At 37.7% G+C, this 26,649-nt stretch overlaps 1 protein-coding gene across 3 annotated transcripts in view; it reads left to right on the forward strand.

The window, feature by feature from the left end:
- Positions 1 to 26,649, forward strand: part of LOC137293392 (HEAT repeat-containing protein 5B-like) — a 118,590-nt gene that overhangs the window by 6,999 nt on the left and 84,942 nt on the right. Inside the window, exon 1 of one of the 3 annotated variants that reach the window (XM_067823906.1) lies at positions 26,557 to 26,575. The exons of the other annotated variants lie outside the window; for them this stretch is intronic. The gene's annotated coding sequence lies outside the window, so the exon portion shown is untranslated. Of the gene's footprint in view, positions 1 to 26,556; positions 26,576 to 26,649 lie in introns of those variants that run through there. 3 annotated transcript variants of the gene reach the window in all.

Raw genomic sequence — 26,649 nt, forward strand, 5'->3', positions numbered from 1 at the left:
TCTGGAATAGTTATGTCATATTCATTAAGTGATAATTCAAATTGCTGCCATAAATGAATCTAATCAGCATATATTAAGAGAGCATGAGTCAACATCACTGGCCACATGGGAGTGAGGCTAACATGGTGGTGTGACAGATACAGCTTGACTGACAACTTGCCATAATAATGGTTTGTTTGACATTGTGTAATGCAACTAATCCTCCTGATGTCGTAGTGGACTTTGACTGTTACATGAGTGACGAGTCATCATGTACGAAGATTATGTAGGGTTTGACAATAATCTGATAAGGGTTTATCCAGACCTGTCCAGAGACTGAGATTCAGAACCAAGTCTACAGAAAATGTTTCTCACTACATGAAACATAGCTTTGATATATAATGTTCTGACTTTTTCAGTGTAACAGGACCAATAAAGATAGGATTCTAAAGTGCAGTTTTACATCATTGCACAGAATCCAATGTTAATATAAAAAAAAATTGCAAAATTTAAAATTTGAACTAATTATTTTTCCCAAATTTGCCAGAGATCCTTCATTTCCATGTGCATCTGACAAAGCTTATGTATGTGTCAACAAGTACACTGGAGGAAGTACTGCTTATCAATAGTAGTGTGTTGTTCTGTTCTCTTACTGTGTCACGAGCAACAAACAAAATATTGAAGCTGTGCTTTTTCATCTTTTCCTTTTTTTTATGGAGTTATGTCATTTACTAATGTATAAAGTATTGAGTGCACATTTAATTACTGAACACATACTGTATTGATAATTAGTTGAAGTAAAAGTAGATGATCACTGTGTGTGTGTGTGTGTGTGTGTGTGTGTGTGTGTGTGTGTGTGAGAGTGTGAGAGTGTGTGTGTGAGAGAGAGAGAGAGAGAGAGAGAGAGAGAAATTTTGAGAAAATTTCATAAAGTTTTTCTTCTTGAATATTGCCATATTGGGAGAAACAGCAAATCAACAAATGGCCGGGTTTTTTTTCTGCCCAATCTATTCCTGATGATATCCATTCCTTGGAGGTTGCACTTCAGCACATCCATTGTGGACATCTATCACTGACTCTTTACAATCTGAACATGGAATCTACAACATGGTAATTGCCCCATCCATTACTGGACAATCTGTGTCTAATTAGTTCTGAGCACACCCCTGTCCAAAGGCTGGTCAGATTCCTGGCACTTGGAACTGTTTGATGAGATACGTGGAAATGATAACAAAAATGAATGTGTGTTGTATTTGCAAATTAGGCTTGAATGCTGCCTTTCTCGTTGGTGTTAAATAAACATGTATTAGCAATGCACAGCCACAGACACTGAACCATGCTGCATCTTGTTGGTTCAGTTTAGGATTAATCTCTCTGTTTATCATCATGGCTAACGTTAACCGAGGTTGCCTGTTTACTTAAGTTTGATGCCTAATTGATGTTACTGTGGTCCTTATTAGTGATCATGAATGTATGTTGCTTTGTGGTATAGACAAACAAACCCACATATACTTTTAATGAGTCTTAATCCTCTTCTCAGCTGTAGTTGACTGTACCTACCCACTTGAAATTTCTGAATAAAGAGCTAGTTATTTGAATTCCCTCTCCATCATTCATTGATATTTTCAGTAGAGTGCTACCTATTGGTAAGATTGCCTGTAGGGAGCGATGTCCTAGCTCTCAAGATGGACTGTGATTCTTCTGTCTACCCCTGGTGCAGGAGTTAGTTTTGTCTGTAGGGAGTAGTGTCCTAGCTCTCATGGTGTACTATGATCCATCTGTCTACCCTTGATGCAGGAGTTGTTACACAAGTATTGGTGCCGGGTGTTGAACATGAATGCATAAGTTGTCACACTTGAAACTTGATATCACAAGACAAACAAAACATTCAACTCTAGCTGTCCTAGTACAGCCTTCAAATTCAGCACATCTTAGAGTCAATATTGTAATGAGTCAGGCATTTGAAAAGTGTAAACATTACTAATATGACCTTTCAGTATGTTATTTGCTCCTTGTTCTGATTTTGATACATGTGTTTGGGCATAATCTCTGATAGGTCAGTAAAAATGTTGTGTCATAGATAGCATTGATCCTGATTTTGAAATAAATCTGTTTGTTATTCATTGCTGCATCCAGATGTCTGCTGCAATCTGCAACCGACTGAACTGGTATGTGTTCTGGACAAGGTTTGATGACATATCAAATCAACAATCAACGAGTCTGAATGTATCATCCATTGCATTGCCTTATAATGTCTTTAGATTCTTGGGTGACTATCACTCAGTCACATCTTGAGTTAGTTTGACTCACAGTCCCTGAACGTTATTGTGCTGTCTGCTCAGCCCTTTCTGCAATGGTATCGCAAAAGTGTTACCTGAAGCAAGTGTAGATTTCTCCACCAATTTCTTGTCCCATGAGGGCTCCTTTTCAGTTTAAAAAGAATTATTTGTTTTCAACACAATTCTTTATTTTCAGAGACCAAGCTTCAGTCGTACCTCAGGTTTTTCAACATTTTCCTCTCTCATAAATTAAAGATTCAATAAAGCGTCAGTTGTTGAGATCTTAATTCAATGATGATAACATTATTTTTTAAGCATTAAAATTTTTACGGACATAGATATTAATCTCTTAATGTGTTGAATGCCTCTTGAAGATTGGATTCTAAGATCAGGATGCTGATGTTCCTTGTTTATGTGCCCCCTGAGTTGATGGGTGTCGATAACCAGATTGGTTCCTTGTAGTTGCTGACCCTGCACATGCCCAGCAAGTTTGATGGCCTGTGTCTTCAGCATGTAGAGTGTGGAAGTGGAGTTCATCTAGTTATGGCCGCCCAATGAGCAGACTCCTCTGTCACTTATCTGCACCGATAATGGCCACCTTAAATATGATGGTTGAAGCATATGTGGTTGTTGTTAGCTGCGCCCCAGGTGACTATGGAAGCTTCAGCTAATGGTCCTCACTCAGAGCTCTATGTCGGCTACCCTCGGTGGTATTGATAGCATGAAGCAAGGAGATTCACAAACACCAGGTTCATTGCATGGTGAATGATGATGACATGGGTATAAGTGACGAGATTGACAGCCACTTACAGGATGCCAGCCTATTCCTGGAGCTCCCTGTTGAGATATCACATGTGTATTGCTAACAGTGTCACTCACTCAAAGGATGACATGTAGGATTATACTGTATGTTCCTCATTTGTCTATTGAACAAGTATCAAGCTGAAAGTTGTTTCAATCACTTGTTGTTTATGATTAGAACAAGGATCTCATATCATCATGTAATGATTGTGTCAGTTGGATTGGATGTCTCTAATGTATTGAACAGTTTCCTTCATGCAACAGATTTTCGTCACTTATATGTCAGAAAAATGCCAAGCAGCATTTATGGTTAAGTATTGGCAGGTCAACTGACATATTGAGTGTTACTGATTGGTTGTTGCTCACACTCTTGGCCACTGGTTTTGGATGCTGTTACTTGAATTTTAACATCGATTGTGGAATATTGCTCTTTATTGAAACCTTCACTCCGACAATCTTGTCAGTGTATGACCACAGAACACTGATGGTCTTTGAGTCCGAGACATTTTGGATTAATGTCACATGGTTCTTAGTCAGTGAATGATTGAGGTTTTACAATGCTCTTAGCAATATTCCACCAATCACCAACAGTCACTCCACACTGTACCCACTAATTCTAAACCAGGTCTTTGATGTGATGAGCGAACACTTAACCAGTAGGCTACCCTATAGCCCCTGGACCCTGATCTTGATCATAAAAGTCATGAAGATAAAAAAGCTAAAGCAATAAATCTGAACCCCCAGGTCCCTGTTATTTGCAAATACTGATTTCAGAACAGGATTTATTATTGAAATAATGATATTTATCATTCACTTTGTGTTATTTAAGAAAATGAAAATGTGAACTTACTCTCACTTGGATATGATAAAGTTTGAGTAATGCATTTGAACCTTGAGTCATGCTCATGTATTTCACCAAATACAAAATGTGGAAGTTGAATGCATCTATTTAAGGGACTGTAATTCTGAAGGAGTGGTGTGGTTTTGATTTAATTTAATTGTCTTCCGAGCCACAGATAATGTGAGGGGATTGTCCTGTTCTTGGAAATATCAAGGCAAGTAAACAGTATAGTGAGAAGAGGACCTTTGTGGGTGATCTCAAGGGGCAGATGATAGGAGTATGTGGCCCAGGCCAGTAGAGGTCTGTCTGAGTGCTGGATGCATACAGGAGGGTGACATTTGACTCAATTGGTCTGTTAGCAGACGGCCATCGTCTGTAACCTCAGGTTACATTATTGGATAACATTTGGATTACGCTGGTGATATTTGCCACTGTGTCGTCATGTATAGGCCATACGTTGTGTGTAGTGTTTGGTGTTATCAGGCTATAACCATGTCTCACTTAGTGCAGTACACTTGTGGTTTCACTGTTGGCTTGTTGTGCTCAAGTTCTTGGTTCCATTCCTGTATGGATGCAATGTGTGAAACCATTTTCTGGTGTCCACAGCCTAGATGTTTATGAAATATTGCTAAAAGTGGCCAAAAATCAACATCCTCATTTTGTATGAATAGTCCTTTTTAAAAATCATTAATAATTGTGAATTCTTCCAAAATATATCTTAAAATTTGTAACTTAATCTTTAAGTCAAGGAATATAATGTTATGGACACTGTGTGTTATGAACATTTTCTGCTTGCACACCACTGGTGCAGTGCAGCTTAAGTGCTTGTTCCCACCAGTGATAAAGCCCGAATCAGTTCAAAGAGAAGGTATTTATGATTATAACTCATTCATGCATAGTATAAAATTTGCAATATGTGTAGGTCATAGTTTGGGTTCAGGTTATATGGTCTGATTTTAGCAATTCTATAAATTTTGACTTGGAGTTGACCTTCGCACTTTCACTTTTGCTGCTGAAACTTCTTGTGACCATTACTGACTGATTTATGTTTGCATATGTAACTTTAAGGTGCATGTGTTGGTCAAAACAGACATTTTTATAATAATTTAGATTTTTACCTTTTTGTGACATTTATTTCCTACAGCAGCCATATTAAAAACGTTGCAGACATTTTGTGTAATTTGCCTAAATTGTCTTGTTAGTTTTGGAATTCATCACATACATATTTCTCCTGAATAGAAGATTCAAGCAGCTTGGCATGCACGTTTCTTCTCTGATGACATATTTTCTTCCATTCAAGGTTATGTCTCAGCCTGTATGTAGAAAAGAATTTAATATCTGAAAGTTTGTTCAGAGGCTGGCTTTCGTTTCAAACTGTTTGTGACATTTCAAAACAAGCTGCAGGGAGACTGTTTTCCTTGTTTTCCCTGTTCACAGTAAATTAAAAACTCGGGAATAAACATACCTCAAGCGCTGTCTCTAGCCAACCAGAAGAAATAGTGTGTCACGTGGACATGTGGATTGTTTAAAGTTGTGCAACTTCCTCTTTCCCTTTCCTTATTGCTTTGTGATATAATCACTTACGATGGCAGGCGCTAGCACATTTCCGTTTTATTCAGGGGCTAAATTGTTCCTCTTTTACATTAAATCATGCTATTGTTTTGTTTTATGAATCGGTATGTTGTTTGAGGATGTGTCGTGATTCAGAAATAGACACTTAGATCATATATTTCTTACATCTACTGTTTTGATAGCTTCATTGAAAAACTGAAGCATATTTGAGCTTAGGTATTGTGGCTTGCTTTCAATGCCAAACTGGCAAGCAGCTCATTTGCATAGACAAGTACTGCAAATTCCTCTTCGCCTTGGTTTTAATTATTTTCTACATTTGACTCACAAAGCAAGAATAATTACATCAATGATGTGTTAGATTTGTTTTGAAAAATATGTGTGATAGAGCAGCTTGTTCCAAAATTATTTCTTGTTTTTTTTATTTAATAAATACAATTGTCCATAACTGAATGTGATTCTTGTGAATGTCATGACTCAAAGGTTTATAATTACTGATATCAGGGTAGCCTGTGTTTACACTTTGACAGTAAACGTTAACAATTGCAGACCAATGCCTACATTTGAAACATTGTAGTTTACATAATGTAACAGTGAATGCTGATGTGTTGGTTTGCATTAGAGTTACCTTTCCTTGTACTACAAAAAAGAACTTTGATGCATTGATTTTGTGGAGATTTAGTCTCTGTTGTGGAGAAACAACCCAACCAAAAACAATTCTAGCCAAGGTAAGGATGGATGAGTTGATTGACGATACAAGAATCTGTATTGAAGTGTCACATCGAATGTCAAATAAAGAAGCTGTTCATTCATAAAATTCGTCCTTATCTGATCCACCAACTTCATAGTCTGCCATTCAAGGAAATTTCAGCCTAATTATTAACAGTGAATTTTACAATTTACTATACAGAAGTTTGAATGTGTAAGTGTGAGTGTGAGTGTGAGTGTGAGTGTGAGTGTGAGTGTGAGTGTGAGTGTGAGTGTAAGTGTGAGTGTGTTAAACAGTTTCCTGAAAATTGATATGTCTACCAGTTAGCCAAATTGTTGTCGCTTTATTCAAGAGTGAATGTGTTTGGCTCCTACAAAAACAGACAGAAAGGTGTACGTGCTGCTTGATCTGTAGCTGGACATCCTATTGCCTGGACCAGCATGTTCCTCAAACACATCACCTGGGCAAGAAGCTACTTACATACAGATGGTGGTCACCATGTGTGGTCTGACTGAGGTCATAGGTCAGGGGTCTAATAGGTCAAGGACTTGACTGACATAAACCACATGAAGACAGTACATTAACTTGGACTCCTATTGTGAATCTTATTCCAGGTGTTGTTGGTGAGTTATAGTGGCACTATTGTAATAGGTTAAACCACTTTTGTAGTAACTTTACAATAGCAGTTGCAGTGTGGTGGAGTAGCCTAGTGGTTATGTCTATCACTTTACATGTTTCAGACCAGGGTTTGATTCCTACGTGTGTAAATTGTAAATTCAGATGTCCGCAGCCATGATATTGCTGGAAAACTTCTGAAAGCAGGGTACAACCAAACCCATTCCCTCACTAAGATTCAGTGTTGTTTTACTGCATACATTGCCTCATACAGAATGTTGCCAATGACTGTCATTCAAGGCCATCCATATTATTTTATGCGTTTCATTTCATCAGCCAGAGAGTGGGCAGTGGAGAATAATATCTCTTCTTTTTCAGAAAAAATGCTTTGTGTAACTCATTTTATGAATGTTTAGAATGTAGTTTACTTCGTAAGAGATATAAAGTTAATTTATGATGTGGGTGGCTTTGTTTGGGGTGCATTCTTTTAATATCGCCGACCTGGATTTCTATGAATATGCAGGGTAAGCTGTTTTTATCACACCAGTTAATACATTTCCCTAGTGGCATGTAACATTGAGATAAAAAAACTTTATATTATTTCATGCTGGATTGACAATTCCTACTCTTAGGCAGGTAAGCGAAGGGAAACACAGAAAGATAGTATAGACAGCCTTACTATTCACTACTGTAAGCTGAAAAATATAATCAGAATTAACTGTCCCTCTATCATGGAGTATTTTCTTTAACAATTCTAATGATTAGGAATTGACTTTCACTTTTGAGTATGAGCCTTCATAGAGTGACTGCCAAGCTGTATGAATGTGAAGCTTTGGAAATGACAGTCTGAGTTTTATATCATACACTTACAACTGGTTTCTTTCTAATGTTATGAACTTCATATTAATGTCATTTATGGTTTATATTTGGACTAAATATTGTTCCTAACGCATTTTTCTTCATCTGATAACCAATTGAATTCGTCATATGTGTTATTTCAGATCTTGATTGTATCAAGGACAGCTGTGTAGAGCTCTTCAGTTATGCATTCAAACATATGCATTCTATGCATTCAAACATATTGGAAGGCAATTATGTGCATTTACACTGAATATTATTTGTATAGATGTGTGAATCATTAAGAATGTGTTAGTTCTCTGCAATTCTTGTCAGACAAACAGTGATCTGTTGTTGAATTTTGAAAAACCTTAGGTCTTATTTTATTAGAGCATTATTGAACAAATTGGTTCATGTGGGTGTGTCAGAATGGGTGTGCCTGTCTGTTATAAGGCAGAGATAAACAGCTGGGCAAGATTGATCCAAGTTAATGTTAATTGAGCTTATTGCCTATACTAAGATTGTCATACTGGCGAGAGTCCCTTCACCATCTACCTTGAGGTGGATAGTCAGTTCATCAGTAACTGACACTATGTTCATAATATGTATTGACCACATATCAAAGAGGCTTATAGTCATGTCTTGATTTAACACTGCATTAGATAATTATAGACAGGTGCAAATCCCCGATTACTTCTTGAGAAATGTAAAGTATGTGGTTTTGAGCATTATGTGGAGATTTCTCGTGGTGCCTGCAGTGTTGAGAAGTCTAGTGGTTGAAGCATTTGCTTGTCACACCGGCTCGGGTTCGATTGCTCACATGGCTACAATGTGTGAAGCCCATTTCTGGTGTTTTTCCACCGGATGATGCTTGAATAGTGCTAAAAAGGACATGAAACCAAACTGGCTCACTCACTTACTCTTGTGACTGCATCAGCAGTACTACACAATGTGGTACTTGCTGATTCACTGACCTTCCTTGATGCATGTTATTAAGTGTTGTTAGGGCACACTTTCTGAAATATTTGTTATTCCTTGTTCTTAAAACCATCTGCTGTTCACTTCTAGATTGGTAGGGCATTGGTGTCACCCAGTGATTAAAGTGTCACCTCGTTACATCTAGGTCCAGGTTTGACTCGTACTTGGGTATGACAAAAATAGCTTGTTCTTGGTATTACTTAGAGTGCAATACTCACTCACTGAGAAAAACATTTCTGGTGTCCCCTATTGTGATGTTGTTGGAATATTGCTAAAGGTGGAGTAAAACTATTCTCAGTCATATAAAGGTTGTGTCAAGTAGTCCAAATTGTTAAAGTGTCACACTGTAGGCGAGGGTTTCATTTTCTTTAAGTTGCAATATGTGAATCTCATCTTTGACTCTCATTTACCAGATATTGCTTTATTGTCACTGAACACAACACTGAAAGAAGTTGAAAAGAATGGCAGAAAATGGATACAAGTTGTTCATCACCCTGGGACATAACCTTCACTTGCATCCATTTTTTGTCGTTGACATTAAACGTCTAGGTCATTGGTTTGCCTGATCCAGACATTTGTTAAATACTTTTACAGAGAGTGAAAACTGTCTTTTCCCAAATGTTCTTTTGAACATTTATTGTTAAATCTTTGCTGTGTCAAGTTTGCAAAGTTGCTTCTGTGTGCTATGTTCCTTTTGCACACAACCCTCTCTACCTGATCTATTTTGGTAAAATATGAAGGTCACATATTTGCACCGTAATATATTTTAAAATACAGGTTGTCATATTGAAACTAATGTTTATCAGTACAGTAGCATAGCCACCAACTGAAACCACATGATAGCCTGCAGTGCAGGTGAAGTAATTGTGTTGAACATAACACTGATGATGTCGTGATGGTGATGTAAACTTGGCTCCCATCCACTGCTGCAACTAAAGCCTTGTGAACACTGAGTGCTGCGAAGTCTCTGGGGATATCAGCAAAAAGCAGGTTCTGACTTGATGGATGCCTTTAGAGATCTGCTGTTACATGATGCCCTGGATGTAAAGCATACAAGCCTCCTGTGAGTGTGCATTGTTTTACATGGAGACTTGGTCAGTGGAGCATCGCGAGCATCAGCAAATAAGGATACTTTCGTTACTTTAGTTTGTCAGTGTGATGTGAATTTTTAGTCAGTTAAGTGTGTTTCAGCTGCCGTAATATTTTGAGATTGTCACTTGCAGCATTTGATTTGTTTTGTTTTGTGTGAGTTGTTGTTAAAATGCTGACACAGCGTTTAGCTTGTAGTGCTGTGATGGTTACTTCTAGATCTTACTTACACCAAATACTGGTCTCTCATAACTTAATCCTCATATTCCTGTGACTAAAGCTTACATCATTATCTAATTTGTGTAATCTCATCATTTTGAAACCTCTTTCTTTGGCTGTTGAAGCCTCTGTTAATCACCAAGTTTCACTTATTGAATTCAGTATTTAAACAACCCACTTTCCCTCTGTAAACATCATCAGTGTTGTACACAGGATCCGTTAGAGAGAGGAAGGCGCTCATTATGGTGTTGCAATCCAGAGTTTTTAAATGAGGGCTGAACATTCGGAGGCCTGGTATGTCAAATGCATGGTGGTTCTCTACTGAGTCGTCTTTGTCAACTTGTCATTTGTTTGCTCAGGAGGTTGTTACTGAGTCAGTCACACATCACGCTTCCTAACTTCAGCTCATTTGCAGAAGTTTAATTATTAATGCTCGCCATGCTTGCAGTGACAGGCTGCCTAAAAAGGAATAAGACCCCAAAATTTAAATTGCAATGTGTTAGTTTGAGTCTTCAGTCCTTGGGTCTAGCTGCTGTAGTATTTGAAACTAGGCACTACATATTTTTTTTTTACATTAGGGGTAGAAAATGACCCCTTGCATTCATCCATCATTTCAAATGCTGTTCTTGTCAAATATTATGGATCATGGAAGCTAGTTCTTTGAAATGTTAAATGAAATTTGGATCTAGAGATTCCACTATCTACTGGGGCAATGGAATAGCTTAATGGTTAAAGAAGACCTGTATCTGAATGCCCACATAGCCCGATGGGTTGTGTGTGTACCCCATTTCTGTTGTGCCCGACCATGTTATTGCTGGAATATTGCTTAAAATGCCCAAAATTCATGCTCACCCATGCCCAAAATCTATTGCTCTCATTATCAGGTTTGTTGCAAGATTTCCTCAATTTCAGTATCATTTGGAGCATATCCAAATATCATAAACAAGTAGTTATCACAGAGGCCTGGCTGAGTGACCTTCAAGTGACTGTATCTGGTCATCATGTGTGACTGAGTGCAATGTCCACACCATTACTTTCAGTGCAGGATGCCAGGGTAATGGGCATCCTGGCTCACATCATTGCTGAATGGTCCTAATCTGATGTCATTGAGACCAAAATAGAACAGAACAGCCGTTACCAACAGTATGCTGTCAACCGATAACCAGCATTAAGTCCTTTAATTCACATTTAACTCACTTTTACTCAGTCCCAATATTGTAGTTCATTACATGTTGCATCATTGGCAATATTAGAGACAACTTGCTACAGTGGCACCATTAATAGGAAATACTTTAAGTGTGGAATAGGATGATATTCAGTTATGTAGAGGCGATTATTATGGGAATGGTGGAGACATTAAACATAGGAATATTGGACTAATCTCATACTCAAGTTTTCTTAATGCAAGCATCCTGTTATAATAGTTGGTGTGTGGAATAAACTCATAATATCTGAAATATCTGAATTTAAGTAAAATATATCAGTTTGATAAGAACATGCAGCTGTCAGTATACTTAAGTTGAAAACGAGCAACAATGAGATTTATAATGAGATTGAAATTTCAGAATCAGTAGAAAACTTAGAATTGGTTTATTCAGGGCTTTTGCATTATCTTAGACTTGCACAAATCTCTAAGGTGATGATTATTAGTTTAATAATTCTAAAATAAAAAATAAGAGACTGGGCTATTGTCCGCTCATCTAGACTTACCTGTTTGAAGGATACAATGCCTGTACATGCAAGGGCTCAGCATTCAGTATAGCCTTGGATAGTCTGTCATACAGACCCTGAAGTAAATATATCTAAGAGAACCCACGCAAGTCTAGATTTCCTTAACTTCAATGAAGAATGTCCCAGGGCTCCATTTCATTATTATTATTTTTTTGCTAAGAATGTTTTTGACTAAAATATGTTCCTTTCAGGGACTAGTTGTTAGTCTGAGCCTTGGAGCAAGGCTAGCATTAAGGTTTAAGCTTGGCAGAAAGTAAAACGTAACTGAATGGTTTCAAGTTAAAGATTCTGAGGCTTCCTAGACGTGCTATTTTAAAATGCCGCAGTAGGAAAATGTAACCAGTCTTGGTTTGAAACAATCTTTTGTGTTCTGAGTTTGTTTTTCAGCCTGAGATCAATCTATGGTAAGCTCCTCCATATCTAGGACAAGCGAGGCAGTTCCTGTCATCTGCCTTACTGAAACCCAAGCTCCCATGTCTTACAGAGCTATCTGGGACAAGATGACAAACACCCAGACTCCAGCCGTCTTAGTCTTCGTGGCAACATCATTGACCTGCCAGCATCTTTCTCGCTCAGTCAGTGTTTAGACAGAAGTTGCCAGATTCTGAAGAAAGTATTTGTGCTGTATCAGTGATCTCTTTGCACCTTTCCTACATCTTTTGTTGTGTGCAAAGCTTTATCAAAGAATTTCATGTTGGAGGTTTTGGATCTTGTACGAGATTTTGTTTTCTAATTTGCTGGTTTTCGTGTTGTGCATGTTGACAAGCATCATATTACAGGATAAAATCTTTTATTCTTGATGACAGCACAGCATCATGGGAAACTTGGCAGGAGTCTGATGATTCATTTGTTGTCTAAGGTTGGTGATCTTGTTCTATGGATGATGAATGCTTTAGTTTATGCATTATATTTGGCAGAAGTAGTTCAAACCGAAGTGAGCATCAGGGATTCTTTATTATTTCTTCTTTGACTTCTGTTCCTTCGTGTTTCCATTGTAATTTTGTATGCATTACTGACACAATGCAGCATCTGCAAGTTGCGTCAATCCAGAAACTGAACTACCAGACCGTCATTTCTCTCAAGACCCTCAGTTTATAATCACAATCTTACAGTTGTCACAGTGACATGGTTGACACATGTATGTCATCGTCTTCCAAATGCATGGATTGTGGCTCATCACTGGATTGTCTGGACCAGACAACCATAGCTGAAATATTGCTGTGTGTGGCATAAAACTAAACTCATTTACTCATAATCATTGAAATCAAGATAGCTTTAAACCAACATTTTGTCATTGGAAAACTTTCTTCAAAATATCTGTAGTTTTCTTTTCATTATAACCATACTTTTTCATATTATGGAATCAAAGAAAGTAGACTTGAGTTAGTTTGATTAGGAATTAAGTGAACAATAATGAATAAATGGAGATTCCACATGTAACATGTTATATTTGGGGTAACTCACACCCTCAGAGACAGGAAACCAAATCACCAGCACATAAAGTCATCTGCACAGCCACCGGGACTTCCACATAGTGCAGGATTGGGATAGCTAAAGAGAGTTAATTAGTGTAGATCAGTAAAACATTTGGCCTACATAGACAAGAAATGTCTTCCTAACTATAACCTGTGGAAGTGGAAATGATTGATAAGCATGACACTTGCCTGTTTTTCTTTATACTCTGTTGTTAGTTTTTGGGATAGTAGCATCTGGTAAGTTTAGGTCAGTGTGAGTAGAGGCATTGTTCGTGTTCTCTACCTTGACAGCTGTTGGGGTTGTGTGTTCACAACAACTATTTCAGACATTTGGGTAAATGTTATCACAGCTCTGGAAACTTGATTCTGTGTATGTGGAAGGATGTACAAGAAGAAGGTTCAGGCACACATACACACATAGCAGAGGCTCAAAATAACAATCTGACGTTGATTGTGGAAAGGATAATATTAAAAAATCTGGAAACTGGAGCAAATGGCATAATTGAAACAGCTTTGAAACGTTTGTATTCTGATATATTTGGTAGAGGTACTGTTGGGGTTGAATACTTGTAACTAACATCACCATAGTAACTATCGGCATCTCTGGAAGTTGTGGAACCCATCAGTCTTTGAACTCGATAATCTTGGCAAATTTTGTTGAACCAAACTTGTTTTTATTGAAAGCAATTAATCATGAATAATGTTTTTTTGCTGTTAATATGCCACGAAATGTGTCCAAGCCCATTTAGCTACTAACTTGACTGAAGAAAATCAATAAATAATCAGCTAAAACAATTGCCAAAGACTGCTTGGTGCTACTAATGTGGTTGATAAAAGAAGTGCTTAGCATTGTGTCAACTTGGGTATATATTATGCTTTTTGTTTAAATTATTCCAGCACAAGGATTTGACTTTGATCAAGTGCTCATTTTCCAATTTGGTCCTTATGTGTAGTCAGTCCCCTTTATTATGCCAGTATTTAGCCATCAGAATTTAATGACTGGATTCCCTGATCAGCCTTCCAGACTCCCAATTTCATGGCTGTGTGCTCTAAGCCGTTGTTTCTTTACCAGACTTCAGGCACACTAGAGACCAACGTGGCTGCAAGGGAGACTCATGGCGCAATAGTCAGTGGAGCTAAATTGAGCTGATCCTCTTTAGTTTCTGATTAATGTTGGTTATGGTTGGGCTAATTAGCATGATTGAATCCCCATGTTTATAACAGTGTTCCTAAGCAGTAGATGGATATACAGGTTAGTCCCTTCAGCATAGGAGTTAGTGTGGTAGATGAGCTTCAAATTGATTTAGATAATGATGGGGCAACTGATTCTTGTCCTGTAAAGATAATTTTCTCTGTCTGCAACCTTTGCAACTTGACCAAAGCTCATGAAATAGATCTTTGTGTCTGGTAACCTTAGCTCATTGTATCCCATGTATAAAATGAATAAGTGGGTGTTTGAGCAGGCTAATACTTGGTACATTTCGAAAGTGGTTTGAGAAATATAGGACCAAGGGACACATACTGATCAGAAATTATGTGTCATATGTTTTTTTTTATTGTATGGGCTGGTGATAATGCAGTGCGGTGACACTCCTCTTGTTCAGAAAACTTGGATTTTGCTGAGTACTGTTCAGAATGTCTTCAAATGTTTTCAGAGATAAAATGGATGCTTGGAGTATTTCAGTGTGAATAACCTAGAATCTGGTCATTCGAAGAAAGTGTTTTCTGTTCCGTTTAAGTTTGTGGTAAGGTTCAGACATCTAGAAGCTACTTATCTGAACAACACACTGGTTAAAAATCTCATCACACACGATAACTCTGATGCCTGTTATGGGTTCTTGTCCACTCTTGCAACTGTGATCATCGTAAAGACTAGGAGCAAGACAATGTACAGTTTCCATGACTATCTCTTGTTATTTCACCATATACATACTAACTGATGACAAACAGTTGTCATGGTTGTATAGTTTTAATCATGTTTACATGTACTACATGACAGTCAGATTGCACTTGTGTTGTGTTATCCGTACATTCATGCATGTAGAGTTTATTATTTGTATGGCCACACATGTGTCAGACGTTTAGTCACTATTGTTCCTGAAACAATCTGAAAGGTTTTCTGACTCCTGTCTCTACATTACAATCATAAAACCGTTGCCTATCATGAGATCAAAAGAGAGAAGTGGAATTATTTAAAAGAATTGTACTCAAGAATTTGGAAGCAGGCTGAAAGTAGCAATGTGCATTGCATAAAAAATGCTCAATAGTGACGTCATTATGCGTTTATGATGTGGCTGTATAAATAACCATGCATTTGTTATTGATTCCAGCCTTATTCAAGACTAACGGCAACAGGGATTGGTCTGTGCACAGTTACAGCAAAAGTCTATTATTGTAGAGTTAATTTTCCCAGAAAACTATCCTAGGTACATGTGTCCTGAAGACAGTTAATGGTATGTTTTCTATATTGATGTTTAAAAGACTACGTGTTTCCTAAAGACTAAGAAAATAGAACTCACGACAAGCAAACAGGACAAGTGTTTCTGAAGACTTTTCATGTATTATCCATAGGAGGCCAACGGCAAATAGCATGCAGTGAACTGAGATTAATTCATGTCCAATCCTTGCAGCATTAATGTTATTGTTTGATTCATGAATGGACCACAAAATGCCTCTCCTGCATCATCTGCCTATGGTAACGGCATGGCTTAACTGGTATTGAACTGGACTGGCTGGAAGCCTTTCTGCATGCAATGTCCAATATCTACCCTAGTCTGGCTTCAGACAATCAATGGAAGGTATCACAGCTGCCCCAGTGAGGGAGGAGTGAAGTGAGTCATCTTGCACTGTCCTGAGTGTGAGGGAACTGCTCAGGTGTGACTTAGTGGCAGATTCAGTCAGGGGGCTGACAATATGCTCCAGTACATGTTTTGAGGATAATAGTGTCACAGATGACACCATGTATGTGACTTTAGGATTGTGATGTTAACCGCTTGAGGATTAGTAGGATCATTAACAGTATATTAATACCTGGAAATGGCCTACACAAGTGTGGTATTTTCTGCGTGATGAACTTTCAGGTCAGGAATAATGCTTTGTGTTCTTTTAAGCTGGGTGGTTTAGAGTCACTGATGCAGAAATGTAATGAAGTCTTTTGTAAGTAACCATGGTAACTTCAGTATATTGAATTCCTTTTAGCATACATTTAAAGAGCATTCTTCAGCATTTTCAGGTTCCAAGATTTTATTATAGGTGTGTACTATATTGTGAAAATACATTTTCAGTTTAAAAGATAGATCGTCTCTTAACAGCAGTATTATTTGTTGTTGGCAGTTGTCTTTGAAGGCAGTTTGTTTGTGTTTACCTGTGAGGAGCTTCATGCAGTAAAGTGTCAGTAAGCATAGGGCATAGTCAGCATTAAGGATGGTTGTCTCTCTGCTGGATCAAGAGTGACAAAGCATGACACAACTAGTGTGTGTGAATGCACATCAATCAGCAGTGTTTGCATGGCTGACATAAGTTTCCTTTCTGCTGTCTGTAACTGACAGTGTTGTCAGGACCAGTTAACCTGGAGAACACTACTGTCATGGTATGTCTTTGATGTGTGAGTAGGGTCTTCATCCATCATAGTCACATGTACTATTTTTTTACCATTGATCAACATGAGGCATGTAGTTGACAAACATCTAGTCTCAGAAATGAACATTGGTAGTCATATATTAAAAAGGCACTGAGCAATAAAATCATCTGATTTTTTGGTCCACGAAAAAAACTGATAATGGAAATCCCTCTGATCTATATATAGAAGTCGCCAATATAACCTTGATATGCCGATGTTCCATGATTCTCATTGGCTGAGAAAGCGATTTGCAACAACTTGTGTCTTCCCTGTCTGGCGGAAAGATATGAGTGGTTACAACTAGCTTTCAAAGCACGTCAAATGGCACCTTGTCATCTTTTTGTTAGGGGTCAAGCTCATTCATGGAAATGTAAGGCTAATAAAAGTGAGGAAGCAATAATAACAACAATGATGGCAAAAAAAGATTCAACCTGTCACAGTAATAGAGAGTCAAGCGGTTTAATCATGACCGGCCACACAAATTTTGCTGGTTATATACCAAAAACAATCAGCAAGGGAGACTTCAGATGTTTTGTAAATTATTTGTAGCTGGTAAATTGAATGGATTTACTCATGTGTGCATTAATTTACAAAAATTGACTTTGAAAGACAGCTGTGACAGCGATAGTCAACATGAGGCAGTTTTGTTTTTTAGTTATTTTGAGGAGTTGGGATAAGGGTAGGAGTTGGGATGGGGGTGTATCAAATACAGGTAATAGTACAGTACCACAGAAAATTGTAACATAGCTAGAAAATTCATTGCTGTCGGTACTCTGTACTGGTGTTTTGAATAGTTGACCAAGTACGTTGAAGGATTCCTTTTCTTGTCAACCTTAATGATGCCAGGAGGTGTGTTAAAATCTTTGTGATGACTGTCAATTGTACTCATACATGAAACTGAACTCGAGTCTGGAAGTACTAGAACAACCCACTTACCATGTATTGCGCAATGAAATGCCCGAATAATCATGCTGTGTTTAATGTCGTTAATACTTATACTCTATGAACATTGTAGTCTTGCTCCAGCATTTTCACCAGGGCATGATAGGGTAGCCTAGTGGTTGAAGCATTTGCTTGTCACGCTGAAGACCAAGGTTCGATTCCCCACATGGATACAATGTGAGAAACCCATTTCCATGGTCTGGAATATTGCTACAAGCGGCATGAAATCAAACTCACTCACTCATTTACACCAGGGAATTCTGGGTAAGAATTAGTCCACATCAATCTGTGCTCGTCAGTGAAGTTAACTACCGATGGGGTTTCTAAGCGACTTGATTGCATGTCATCATGACATCTTTGCTCATCAGATCAGTCAGTTATCTGTGTCCAGACTCTAAATTTACTGTCTGGAATATTGCCAGGGGATTGTTAAACAAATAACAAGCTTAACACTCAGGTCTTCTTTACACTGAGAAAATCAGCAAGTCGGACAATTATCATGCATTGTTTATCCTGGAGAAAAGTATACTTCTTTGTTCGCTAAAAAAGCATAATAACTATTGTCTCGATATCCCATGATAGCATTAATCGTGCAAAGTCATGTTTATTAGTAGGCCAAATGAAGCAGGACTGGCCAGTGTTTGTGGAGAGAATGCCTCAGGCATGCTAATTCTAACATTAGAGAATTGCTCTTGAGCATCGTGTGACCCTGTGAGGACATCATGGAGAAATCGATATGCACAGTCCACTTACTGACAATTTCATTAACACCTGGTATAGCCACCTCTGCTCCACAATCTTGCCTCGTCCCAGACGTATTAACTTTCTAAGCTGCTTTTTGTTACTTGCAAACTGTACACAGGTCAAACCTCTACCCATATTGCCACAATATGTCTGTTGGTTCAAGAAGAATTTTATGCCTTTAATTTGTAGAAATACAGTAAGTTATGGTTATAACAAACTTAGAGGACATGTCACTATATTTTGTTATGAGGCTAAACCAATTCTATTTCATGTTTTATGGATTTTTGTCCTCTTAAAACCTTAAGGCAGGTTTGAAAAAAAATAAAAATAAATTTTCCAACCCCAACAGAAGGGTCCGTAAAACATGAAATAAAATTGGTCTGGCCTATTCAGAGTTTGTTAATTATTCTTGAGTAAAATGTACATGTGGCCTTTTTCTTCATTAGAGCCAATTTGTTGTGAGTGTAGTGTTCAGTGTTTTGAGTGGTTTTTAATTCATTCATTCATTCATTCATTCACTTTGAACTACTACTATTTTGTGCACCTTATACTTTCAAATTTATTCTTACTTTTATTTGAGACTCTGTACATGTTTCTGTCAATGGTTAAAGAGATTTTGAATGAAAAACGTTCCAAATGAAAAATGTTAACTATAAATTGTATATTCATATGAATATCTTATTTCTTTCACTGCATGACTGTACCAGATAATGCTTGGGGAACAGTTTCTTGAAACTGTAACCATTTATCTTAGTACTTCCTAATCATTGTAAATGGTAAGAAAGCATAGGTTTTAACAAGAGTATCCTGTGATAATAATGCACAATGCATTCAGTAGTACTACAATGCCTGATGAATTAAGTCGGGCACACACAGCATAACGGCCATAACAGATTAATTTCCACAGACTGAAATAATCAATACTCAACCAGTGTCTGCTGCGGCTGCTGCTGCATACATTTGCCTAGATACAGTCGGCCTTTGTGTGCTGGTATGGAGCAGGTATTGCTTTGTGTCTTTGGCTCCCTAGTACAGTTAGCTCCAGCTTTTTACATGGTTACTGGATGGTTTCATCAATGTTCATACATGCTTTAAGGGTCCATGTCTTTCAGAAGCTAACTTTACAGAAGATTCTTTTGTTAAGTGTGGAACTTTCCATCCAAATTTGGTTTTCTAACAATGGCTAACTGTAAAAGTTGAAAAATTGGAGTAGAAAATATCCCACTGTAACCTTTAAGACTCATGAAAACACTTTGAATTCTATGAGCTCATGTGGTTTCTGCAAAAAACGTCAGAAATATGTTGTCCTATACATGAAACGTGATACATCGTGAGACTTATGAGAACCAAGAGGGACTACTTGTTTTTGGTGAAAATTAATATTTTTCATATGTAACTAGTCATACATGAGCCTAGATCAGTTTAACACATGTTTTCTCCCTTGATTGTCTCCATGTGCTCCTCAAACAGTTTGCAGGGAAACGCTATTGATACTTTGTAATCAGCTTGATGTCCCTTCTTGATTGTTGGCCTTAAACTGGCCTACATGATATGATGGGAGTTGTAGGTCAGTTCAACGTGCTCTGTTTGTCTGTACAATGACCATATGCCCCAGGAACTGATGGCATTGATTGGTCACTGACTCACCACCAGAGATCAAAGCTCCAATTCTGGTTGCATGTGTCAGCAAGTGGATACATTTCACTTTGAGGATGGTTGTAGAAGATTGGTGTGAGATTGTGGAAAGGATAATGTTGTTCGAGTGTCACTCTGACTAGTAGTAAGTAGGATGGTATGTTTGTGAAAACGTTTTGAATAATGTATTGAATCTCTGCTGTTGCATGTTTGCAGGGTATCTTGTCCTGATTTCCTCATGATTTCCTCTTTTTTTCTGAAGATCTTGGTAAAATTGAGATTGGGGTTAGAATTGGTCTTCAGCATCCATGCTTGTCGTAAGAGGTTACTAAAGGGATGAAGGATGAAGGACATGTCTACGTATCCCATTTGCGTAGATTGGTGCTCATGCTGTTGGTCACTGGATTGTCTGGTCTAGATTTGATTATTTACAGAATGTCACCATATGACTAATACTTAGTACAGCAATAAACAAGTAACAATCAACAATGGTGACATAGAGTGGAATTTTGATTAACCCAAGTTGTTCCAATGGAAAAGACTGAAATACAGAATGAAATGACATTAACTTTGCCAGTGATTGCTTTTGGATATGTCCGAACATTTTCAAATTTACTTTAGTTTCAGGAAATTAGAAATTATCGTGATCATGTATTAATCGCAGGACATTTTGGAAAGCAGTCAGTTAGGCTTCTTGAGTGTGAACAGGTCGAGAGTGATATAGGTAACTGTATTTGATGCTTCTAGATCATATGTTAATGATTATGTACATCATTTGAAATCTGCACACTTATAATTTGACTTATTTGTCAAATTTGTATCAGGATTATTTTTACTGAATCGAGCTCTGAGACAAAGCCTTGGAAGGAAACATATATGAGCCAATCTGAAACGTTTGTAGTGATGGTTCCTAGTATGTAGTTTGTGTTACAGACCCAGGAGAATACAGAACAATAAGACCAATTTATTACCACCCCTTTCTCAGCATTGGCAGCCAATATTAATTCCCATTCTCCATCCTGAAATAGATGGGTTTGAGTGTCACTATTTAGTCTTTAATTCAACCTTTTATATGACGTTATTTAGGGACTATAGGGGACTATTGTATGTCATGTGTATAAGCTATACTGGATTGGAATACCGGTCAGTGTGTACCCTGCCCTGTTATGTTCTGATAGTCTATTCTAGGCCATGATCGATCAGTTATCCTATACCAAGCTAAACTGAAACAATAATCTGATAATCAATTGTTAGTGTCAGTAATTGATCAGACAGGAAACATCCTTTAATATTTAATAGATCTTTATGCTTGTTCAACCATTCATTAAACTGATATTGGATTACATTTGCATAGGTTCATCAATAATATGCTACCAAGTTAATATTTTTTACTTCAGACACAAGATTCTCAAATGATACTAATCATAAAAGCAGCCATTTATGTGATCATGTGAGCTAGTTGATAACTAATAATTGGTTAGAATAAACAGATAAAATCCTGATTCCTATTCTTATATCAGTAGTAACATGTGATTATGTTTAATATGTTCTTAATTAGTGTCCGTGTTAATGCAGATACATGCATTTTTCATGCAAAAAAGTGAAAAAGCCACACAGAAAATATTTTGTGCACATGTTTTGAATGTATAGATTCTGATCTGCATAATTTTAATAAGTACCTTAAAACCGCAACTTATGAACAAACAATGAATTTTAACATAATTCATGATTGTACTGAAAATTTCACATGCGAAAGATTTGGACTACATATTTATAATTGTTTTTCTGCATGCACTCATACAAAACCTACCACGATCACTGCTTAATGTTATACAGTTCACTATCCCCGACATGCATGTCCCTCCATTGTATTAAAAGGTGAGTCGCTGGGCAGCCATGTAGTTCAAGCATTCACCTGTTGTGTCAAAGCTTGAGTTTCAAGTCATAGCAATATTTCAGCCATATTGTGACTGTAACATTAGAGTGAGTGAGTGAGTTTAGTGTTACACCCCTTTTAGTAATAGTCCAGTTGTATGTATCAGAGTGGGGAAACCCCAGAATTGAGTTTCATGCACTGTACCCAAGTGGGGAATCGAGTTTGGGTCTTCAGTTTGATGATTAAACGCTTAAACTTCTAGGTTACCATCCAGCTCATGTTTAGAACTCATGAATCAGAATATATAAAACCAGTGTATGAAATAAAGCCTTCCAACCAAAACCGAGACGGGCTAGATTTCTAAATTTACTGCTAGCCAGCCCAACAATCTGGTGCAAATTAAAGATGCTACTTACATCTGAGTGAATTCTTGGTATTTGGTCAGGTTAAATCCATTTTGGACAGGTAACATTTTGAAGTTACAGCTCTGATGCCTGGCTGAGGTTTTGTCTTATTTCATACACAGATCTTATTTCATACACAGGGATCAGTAAAATACACAGAGTATCACAGATATGTAATTTAAAACTAGTAAATAACATTAAGGTATTCATTGACAGTGTATCATAGATATATAATTTAAAACTAATATCTAACATTAAAATATTTCCTCTCATAACCGTACACTATGAAGATGTGCAACAGATCACCAGCACCCAAAGGGAGGCCACCACAGTTGAGACTACGGGGAGTTACAGCACTTCTGCCAACTGCAGATTTACGCCATCCCTCTGCAACTGTTGATTGTAGGACAGTTTAACCAGACAGTTAAAGTAACACATACGCTGCATTAAAAAACGTGTAAACTGAGAAATACTCAGAGTGAAACTGGACTTTCGTACCTTCTCAGGATATTGATTTATGGGTTCAACTGACCTTGTGGATACAGTGTGTAAACCCCATTTCTGATGTGCAATGGCATTATATTGCTAGAACATTGCCAAAGTGGAATGACACTCACTCACTCACTCACTCACTCACTCACTCACTCATTTCTACTGAAGTACATGCTTTAGTTATCCAGGGTCATCATGATCCCACAAGCTTTCCTCATATAAAATTCACTGTCCTGTCTTCTTAAATTACCAAAATATTTTAATGAGAAGTTTGCAACTTGCCACATGCAGCTTAATAGTCAAAGCCTGTATCTCCATCGAAGATTAGTGATCTCCATTCCGCGGATCAATCGATTACATCACTTTCATCCCACATAAATGACACACGCAGCAGGAAGACTGTCACATTGTCAAGCCAGACACAGACCACTTTCATCTCAGGTTACCATCAGTGTTTGGTTGACAGTTTTCTATCTGTAATTATTTCTGCCACTTCCTCTTTCATTTCCAGAAGGAGCCAAAGAAAATGTCATAATTTAGAAAAAAATCATATCTGTACAAGTTTGATGGAATATGCTACTCAAAATAAGATGGAGACCACCTGATCCTTTGTTTTACTGTAGTTAGTCTATTGTGCAGACAGAAATGCCTCCGTTTGTTTTTTGTTGCTTTTAGTGATATTCCACCAGTGTCGCAGGAGCTGGGCTTTACAAGGGGGAAAATGGTATACTGCTGCATTTTGTCTTTAGTTCAAAATACCATAATGTAATAAAAAAAATTCTGTTTTTGTACTGTTCTTTTGTCTAGTCAAAAAATGGCAGGTTTGCTCATTCAAAATTATAATGATTGTGGTTATGTGTGTCCAACAATTAAACAATGTGAGGTTTGGCTCATTTACCCAACCAAAACAGTAGGAACTGGAGGCCTTGTACCACAGAAGTACCGTACTATGGTAAGAGCATTCCTTTTCACTCCTAGACTTGACACACTGTACCTATGCTGGGAATCACACTTGGATCTTCATTGTAAGGATTTAGCTTCAAGACTACCCAGTGATCCTTAACTTCTTTTGACTAGTATCTGTTTTCTATGTGTCTGATTGTGCATGTATAGATCTGGCAGGAAATATTTGTTTTTGTATCATGTATTTTTTTCATGATAATGATAATGGCTTTCTCTAACATGGACAAAAGCATCAGGCAACAGTATTCTTGCTATGGCCTGTGAATAAGTACTGTGTCTGGTCCAGACAAACCATTATCTGAAAACTGGTGTGAATACCATGGGTGCTTCATTTGCTCATGGCAGATTTTTCTGGATTTTCCTGCTTGTTCTGTCAGCATACTTGTGGATTGTGGTAAACTTGTCCATCATTGGGGGCTTTGTTCCCATTTTAAGCCAGCACACCATGGCATTACTTAAAATTGTTTAGCTTAATGCTGAACCCAACTCGCTCACTCCTGGAAGGTTTGTTTATTCTGCATCCATGCACGGAATGTATAAACTGTTGTACGAGGTCTTATTTGAAGATGTGATTCGGGATACAGTGTCTCACGCACAGGTCATTTTTGTAATGTAGATTTAGATTTCTCTCTTCTTTTGGCAAGATTCCTGAGTTATCAGTATTCCAGATTGAAGGTTATCAGTAGCATCACTTTGGAACTTCTTTGAAATAAGCTCTTTGATGTATTTCAGAATAATTTAATTAAAGGACGTGTCTACAAATTATCTGACCAGTCATGAATAACATCCTGCATGCGTGTTTGGCATGAAACAAAATGGTTATATATGATTTTACGAACACTGATTAAATAAACATGATGCCCATCTGCTCTTACAAGATTAAATTTTATAAACAGCAACTTCCAAACACTCAGGAGAGTGTTGTCTCATGAATAATTTGCCCTTGTTGTAATACTTTTATTCTTCATTATTGTGTAGTGCAGTGCAGATTACATATCAAGTGATCACATTGTCTAGCAGCGTGACAATTCTGTACAGGCGCTCATGTGCAATGCAGGTGCTGTAAATGAGCTATGAAGTAGCAGTCTGGGATGGGGGATAACCAAGTTTTCTCATGGCCAGTCTTTTTTGAACAAACCTGGTGTTGATAATATGATGCAAAATGATCACACCATCTGATCTCCATTGTATTTGTTTGTAGCAACAGAAATTATCATCTTCACTTGTTAATGGGACCTGCAGACCCATGAAGGTCCTGAGGTAGAATAGGCCTTCAGCAACCCATTCTTGCCACAAAAAGCGACTATGCTTGTCGTAAGAGGCGATTAATGGGATCGGGTGGTCAGGTTCGCTGACTTGGTTGACACACGTCATCGGATCCCAATTGATGCTCATGTTGTTGATCACTGGATTGTCAGGTCCAGACTTGGTTATTTATAGACCGCCGCCATATAGCTGGAATATTGCTGAATGCGGTGTAAAACTAAACTCACTCACTCACTCACTAATGGGATCTGCATATTGTATTCAGTTGTTGCAAACAAGGTAGGAGCTGTTAGTTAAACTGATTAAGGACGAATGAGTGAGTTTAGTTATATTTAGTTTTTACCAATATCACAGCAATGTCACAACAGGAGACACCAGAAATGGGCTTCACACATTCTACCCATTTGGGAAATCAAACCCTGGCCTTTAGTGAACAATTGAACGCTTCAACCACTTGACACAGTGCAGTGGGATGACATAATATTTAAGCCTCCTTTGTCATGTAAAATGTTTCAGTTTGATGCCAAATATGGTTACCAGTGAATTGCTGAAGTTCCGTGTCTGCCCAAACCATTTTCACTCGCTTACTCTCTCACCTGCTCATGACACCATTCAGAAGAGAGTTAAGTATCAGATACTCAGTCAGTAGCTGGTCCACCCACAATGTTTGTTGTGAAAATACTAAATAAACTAAAGGACAAATTTAAAGAGAATACAGCATTTTTATGCCACTAAATGTAAGTGTAAACACAAGTACTCCAGTCATTATGTGTCATGTTTTGCAAATTCAAAAAATGAAATGTTAGCTCTGATTGTTCATGATTGCGTTTATGATTTCAGTGTCATTATTAATTAAAATCTCAGAAAGGTTAGAAGTCCCAAGAGCATGAAACATTCACATCATGTACAACTATGACATACTTCATACTGATACAAATAGGTTGTGACCTTGAAGATATCGAGAGTAATCCGTGGTAATACAACAATGGAGGCAGACAGTTGCTGTAGCGTGGCAGTGGAGATCTTCAAGCTTCTGTGTGTAGGCGTGTTAATGTCCCTCAGAGGTGGATTGGTAATGTAAAAGCTAAGATTGGTTATTTACTGGATCACTTAATCCGTCTGGTTCGTGAATGGAGTAGCACTTGGGGTTTAAGATTGTCTAAATTGACTACTCTGAAAACAGGAAGCTATGAATTACAAAGTAAATAGTACACAGAAACATCATCTAATCATTCATATAGCTACATCAATTATGATGCTCCCTGACCAGTATACAATTACAAGAGCACTTGTGATGAAATCATCTAGACTGATGTATACCAGCGTCAGCCGCCTCTTGCCTTCCTAACTGAGTAAGGCAGGTAACTCCTGCAGGTACTCATGTTAACAGACTAAATATATAAGAGTTATGATGCCGGAAGGGCGCCATACCTGAGTTACAGTACCGTCTGCTTCTGTTGTAGCAGACGCAAGAACAAGGATCATGATGTACAGCCCAACATAATGGTTATGGTAGGTTGTAGTTATTCTTATGTCTCGTTTATTCTTATAAGTGGTGTGTTGTTTTATGTGAAGTTATATACAGA

This window comes from Haliotis asinina, chromosome 8 (genome assembly GCF_037392515.1).
Source record: "Haliotis asinina isolate JCU_RB_2024 chromosome 8, JCU_Hal_asi_v2, whole genome shotgun sequence".
NCBI classification, from domain to species: domain Eukaryota; kingdom Metazoa; phylum Mollusca; class Gastropoda; order Lepetellida; family Haliotidae; genus Haliotis; species Haliotis asinina.